The sequence below is a fragment of the Octodon degus genome, unplaced genomic scaffold (assembly GCF_000260255.1).
Source record: "Octodon degus isolate 3935 unplaced genomic scaffold, OctDeg1.0 scaffold00113, whole genome shotgun sequence".
NCBI lineage: Eukaryota > Metazoa > Chordata > Mammalia > Rodentia > Octodontidae > Octodon > Octodon degus.
The window spans coordinates 7,962,490-7,968,277 of NW_004524689.1; positions in this window are offsets into that span (position 1 = coordinate 7,962,490).

A 5,788-nucleotide genomic window follows, 5' to 3' on the forward strand; every position below is an offset into this window, starting at 1 on the left:
ATTTATTTATTTTTGCAGAACTGGGGATTGAACTCGGGCCCTTGCACTTGCCAGGGAAGCGCTTATTCCACTGAGCCATCTCCCCGGCCCCAATATTTTAATTTTTAAAAACATTCAAAAAATGCTTAGCTCACAGATTGGCGAAAAACCAGCAGGGTGTCAGATGTGGGCCATGGGCCATGCTATGCCAAACTTGTACTGTTAATTGTCAGCCTTGACTGAACACTGGAATAATCAGGAGCTTTCAAAAGACCTGAGGTCCATGAACAAAGGCTCTATTTTAATATAGAATTTTATTTCTCAGTGCTGGGGATGGGACTCGGGCCTTGCACGTGCTCGGCAGGTGCTGTGCTGCTGAGCCACCCCACGTGTCCTGGGCTGTGGTCTCCACTTCCTGGTTCTCTGACTACCCCCAAGGTGGCTAAATGTGCAGCCATTCACAGCACTAACAACTGGTGACAAAAGGGCTTATTCCACCTCCCACCACCTTGCTGACCTTAGGAATGTTCCTTAAGGTCTCTGTGCCTTGATTTTTTCATCTGTAAAATAGGGATAATAACTGTTCCCTGATAGGGTAGGGGTATGGTGAAGGCTAACTTCGTAATTCTTTTGAGGTGCTTAGAACAGTGCCTGGTGCCAAATGTGCCCCATCCCCCATCTAAGCTACTAAATCTTCCAGGAGGGGTTTAGTGTTATGTTCTCATTTGGTGATCTGTCGTATACCCAGGCCATGGCTCTCACCAAAAGCCTCCCTCCCTGAAGTGTGCAATGAGGTCTAAGTGTAAGTCTGAGCCGTGGGCCAGCCATCCAGCCCGGGCAGCATGTTGGCTCCTGGGTCCTGAGGCAGGGCCTCCAGAGCCAGTGGCTTTGCAATGATAGGTTCATGAGCCTAAAAACGCACCCGGGGAAAGATGCACATGGGCACAAGGAGACCAGCAGCTGCTGTGACTGTCACCTGAGCCCAGCCTGTTTCTCTGGCTGAAGCCTTATTGCTCTTCCAGAGACTCCCAAAATCCTTTCTGGGCTTTGCCTGGTGACACCAATGGTGGCTCTTGTGTCCGTTGCAAAAGGCCTGAGGGTTCAGATGACTTGAGGAAATGACATCTTTACCCCTGGAGGAGTGACTGAGTTACACTCCCCACCCTGAAAGCTGCAGGGCTGTGTTTGCCCACCCAGTATTGAGACCAGAGGTTCAGGATTGGCGGCTCCCTGTTCTGAGGTCCACTTTGCAGCTGGAGGCTGTACACATACACAGCAAGGAGTGTGCTTAGAAACAGACAGCTGAACAGCTAGGAAAGAGGGAGGCTGAGAAGCAGGACTTGGAGACCCTCCTGCACAATAACCTTCTCGATCCTGAGCAGTAGTGAGTGTGTGCGTGTGGTGCACATAAGGAAGGCCTTTTACCAAATCAGGGCTTTCCATCACCGCGAGCTTGCGTTCTGATTCTACCAGAGAATAAGATGTGATGCAAGACCCACAGCGGAGCCACTACTGGCCGCAGGAGGCTGCCTCTGCTCCTCTTCCTCTTCACAGTGTGGCCAGGGCCGCAGCAGCACCTGGAGCTTGGATGAGGTGCAGGAGCCTGGGCTCCACCCCACACCTGAACCCTAAGGCCGTTGTTATGCATGATAAAGTTTGAAAGTCACAGGTCTAGGACACAGAGGGGAAACCAAGCACTGGACTGTTGGGGACAGTTGGATGATTTGGGTATTTGTTTTGTCTTGAATTTAGTACTGGAGATTGAACCCAGGGAATGCTGAGCTACATCCCCAGCCTTGTTTGAATTTTACTTTGAGAAAGGATGTTATCAAGTTGCCCAGGCTGGCTTCATACTTGTAATCCCTGTGCCTCGGCTCCTGGGCCCGAGGCCCCCAGTCATAGGGTTTCTTAAAGTGGAGGAGCAGCCAGGGAAGGTGCTGCACCCTGTAGTCCTGTGACGACATGTTGCATTTGTTTTCTCAAGCTGTAAATAAAGAGACATGGTTCTAAGCTGAGTGGTCACCCTACTCTTCCAGATGATCCATCTACTGCACTGAGCAGTGCCAGGGCCCGGGAGGGACCCCAAGCCTGCTGTCTCCCCAGCACTTCCTGCTTATTCATGCAGCACATTGGAGCAGCAAACGAAGTGGTCAGGGTCCCTTTCTCATCTGGGACCTCGAGCCAAATCTCTCCAATGGGGATCTCTTCCAGGGCTGGACTGGCTGAAGTCCCAAAGAGATGGGGTGGCTAGTCACAGCAGGTTGGCCTCAGTGGCTTTACTTGGCAAAGCAAAGCCGATGCCAGCTTCAGCAGGACCAAGAAGAACAAAGCACCGCCAGTGGAGGCCAGGTCCAGGCAGGCTCAGATGCCATCTTGGGAAAGTGTGTGAGCTACTCGATTGTGACCGGGCTTGGCACTCAGAAGGATGTCGCTTATCTCAGTGGCAGTTCCCACCAGTATGGTCCCTCTCTGTGGACCAGGGCCTCTGAGGCCTGGCTGACACAGCAGACCATGTAACAGCTCTCATTGGCACGGTGTCCTTATGTCCCTGTGTCCGGAAGCAAAGACAGGGTCCAGACACTTCTAGGGCTAGGGTGACTGCGCACATGTCCTGCCCTCCCACTCCCTAGGGATCTGACGTCCCTACAAGAGATCTCCCTGCCCAGTCTGGGAAGGGGAAGCAGGTCCACAAACCCAGCGTTCTCTAACACACAGCCCTGGGATGGCCATCTTGAGGACCTGGGGAGCAGATCAGGTTTCTGAGCCCACCCTGGCCATCTCTAGGATGGGCTCGGGCACTGCCTGCCTGAGAACTTCAGGCTGGGAACTGCTGAGCCGAACCTTCCTGAAGGCTCACTGCCCTCTCTGCTCAAGCCCCAGGTGGCCTGAGAAGCAACTGCTGGGGATGGTTCTGAGGAACCAAGCCCAGGGGGTCCCTTTCCTCCAGGCCCTGTGAATTACACCCTCCCTGTCCTGACCACTCAGCTTCATCTCTGTAGCACTGAAGCAGCCATAAATGACAGAGAACTAGCTTCATAAGCACAAATGAATGCGGACAGTCATGTGCCAGTAAAACTTTATTTGCACAAAAAAGGACTGGGCCAGATCTGGCCCACAGACCGTTGGGTACCTGCCCCTGTTCCTCACCTCTAGGTCAACAGCTGCATAAAGACATGCTGGACTTTTAAGTCCTCTCTGTTTGAGGATCTCATCTTGAGCCCACTTCTAATATAGAGCAGCGCAGTGCTGAGATAAAGGGTAGACTAGTCATATCCAAGACCACTGACATCTGCTGTGTGCTTGTGGCCTGCTGCAGCTGTCAAGGGTCCCATGGCTGTGAGGGGGGCAGGGGAATAAGGGCTGTCCAGAGGATATTATATTTATGTATCTGAAAACAGTTGTATATATGTGTGTGTATGATGTATTTATGTAATTATAAGCAATTGACTGTTGGGATTGTAGAGGTTAAGGAGTCTATAGAGCAGTTAGGATATTTTTGTTGTTGCTTTTTTTTTTTTTTTTTTGGCAGAACCAGGGATTGAAGTCAGGCCCTTGCACTTGTCAGGCAAGCGCTTATTCTGTTGAGCTATTTCCCTGGTGGCCCTGTTTTGTTTTTTGAAATAGGGTCTGTTGTGTAGCCCAGACTGACCTTGAAGAACTCCAGGTGATTTTTCTGCCTGAGCCTCCCTACTGTAAGGACTACCGGCATATACCACCATGGTCAGTACTGTTAATCTTTTTTTTTTTTTGGCAGAACCGGGGATTGAACTCAGGCCCTTGTGCTTACCAGGGAAGCTCTTCTTCCACTGAGCCATCTCCCCAGCCCCAGCACTGTTAATCTTCAAGCCACATTTCTCCTCTAGTTTTGCTCTTATGGCCTGTCCATGAAGACCACTTGCCTGAAGTGGTGCTGAGCTAGTTGATGCCTGACCCACGCAAGTCTGTCTGCCTCCAAAAGCTGATTCTTTGTCCATGACCCCGTGTCGCCTCTCAGGTGGCCCCGGTGTACGGAGTAGCTACTAGGAGCCAGTCAGCTAGTAGTCCAGCAGGTGTGCAGCTCACCCAGGACCACCGCCAGGACCACTGCGGCTGTTGTCAGGGCTCGAGGGGAAGCACCAGAACTGAGGGTCCCTACTGTCTTGCGGGCCCTGGGGAAATAGGGATGTGGGATTCTCCCAGAGGCCCCTGCTGCCTGTCCACACTACCTTCCATGTCTTTGCTCTTCTATCTCTCCTGCAGCACCAGGACAGACTCAGGCTCCATTACTAACCCGTGCAGGGAAAGTGAGACTTCCTGGAGCCACAGGCAGTGAAAGCCAACACTCAGACAAGCCCCGGGGCAGATAAGCATCTTGGGAGCTGCGGAGCCGGCAGCTACACTGTCCTTGTTTGTGTTCCTGAGCCTCCGCTGCAGGGGGGCGTGGGCAGAGCCCTCAAATGCTTCCCTCGGAATTCTAGTACCACCCAGGTGGAGAGATGGGAGGCTTAGCAGCGAGGAAGCCAGGAAGCGGCAGCAGGCGAGGATGGGCTGTGAGAGGTGGGAGGAGTGAGGTGCATTCTGGGAGGGCCTGCCCTGGTTCCAGCTGGAGTGCGGGCGGCAAGGGAGCTGAGGGCCTGGAGCGCAGGAGCACACACACGCACACACACACAGGCACACCTGCGCGTTCCCACGCACAGGCACCCACGCATAATTGAAAAAGACCACTGCTGCGGCACAAAGGTTTAAAGCAAACTCCATAGGACAGAGATTCAGAGAGCAGCTGGGGGTGATGGCTTCATCTCTTTGGCAACGCTGGCTTCCTCCTGCTTTCTTTCTGACAGGGCACTGGCAATTCCCTTGTCTGCCATTTCTTCCATCACTAAACGCCCCACAGGGCGTTTTTGTTGTTGTTGTTTGATTTTTTTTTTTGGTACATAATGATCACATTCATGGCAGGGAGCACCCCCCTACACACCTTGCACTTGCCCAGCAGGCACTGTGCCTGCTGCTGGGCTATATCCCCAGCCTCCTAAATTATTTTATGTCCCCTTTCCCTCCTACTTCTGCCTCCTCTATCTCTTGTCCCTTTCCCATTTGCAAGCAATCTGTTTCCTATTATGTATGTATGTATGTATGTATGTATGTATGTATGTATTTGGTATAGGGTCTCACTGTTCAGCTTGGACTCATAGTGACCCTTCTGTTTTCAGCCTCCCCAGCACTGCGATTACCAGCATGCACCACCATGCCCAGTCTCACCGGCCACCCAGACTGGGTGGCAGGCTCAGTGCATCCAAGGGCAGGGCCGTTGAGACATGTGGTACCTGGGATCAAACCCTGGTGCCTGTGCTTGCCTAAGCAGGCATTTAGTCTGCTGAGCTATCCCTCAGGCCCCCCAAAAATGCAATACCTAAGCTTGTATGTCTGATGTATTTTACTTGCCATTATGATTTCAAGTTGTACTCACTTTCCTACAAATGATTCATTTATCCTTTGGATGGCAGTAGTATTCCTTTTTTTTTTTTTTTTTTTGGCAGAACTAGGGCTTGAACTCAGGTCCTTGAGCTTGCCAAGGAAGCACTTATTCCACTGAGCCATCTCCCCAGCCCCAACTGTAGTATTCCCTTGTATGTAAATACCACAATTTCTGTATCCACTCAACTCATCTGATGGGCTTACACTTTTTAAAAATTTTATTTATTTGTGTGTGTGTGTGTGTGTGTGTGTGTGTGTGTGTGTGTGGCCAGCACAGCCCACCAGGGGGCGGGGCTGGCTGGCATGTGGTGCTGGGGGATTGAACCGCGGTCCCTGTGCTTTGCTAAGCTTGTTC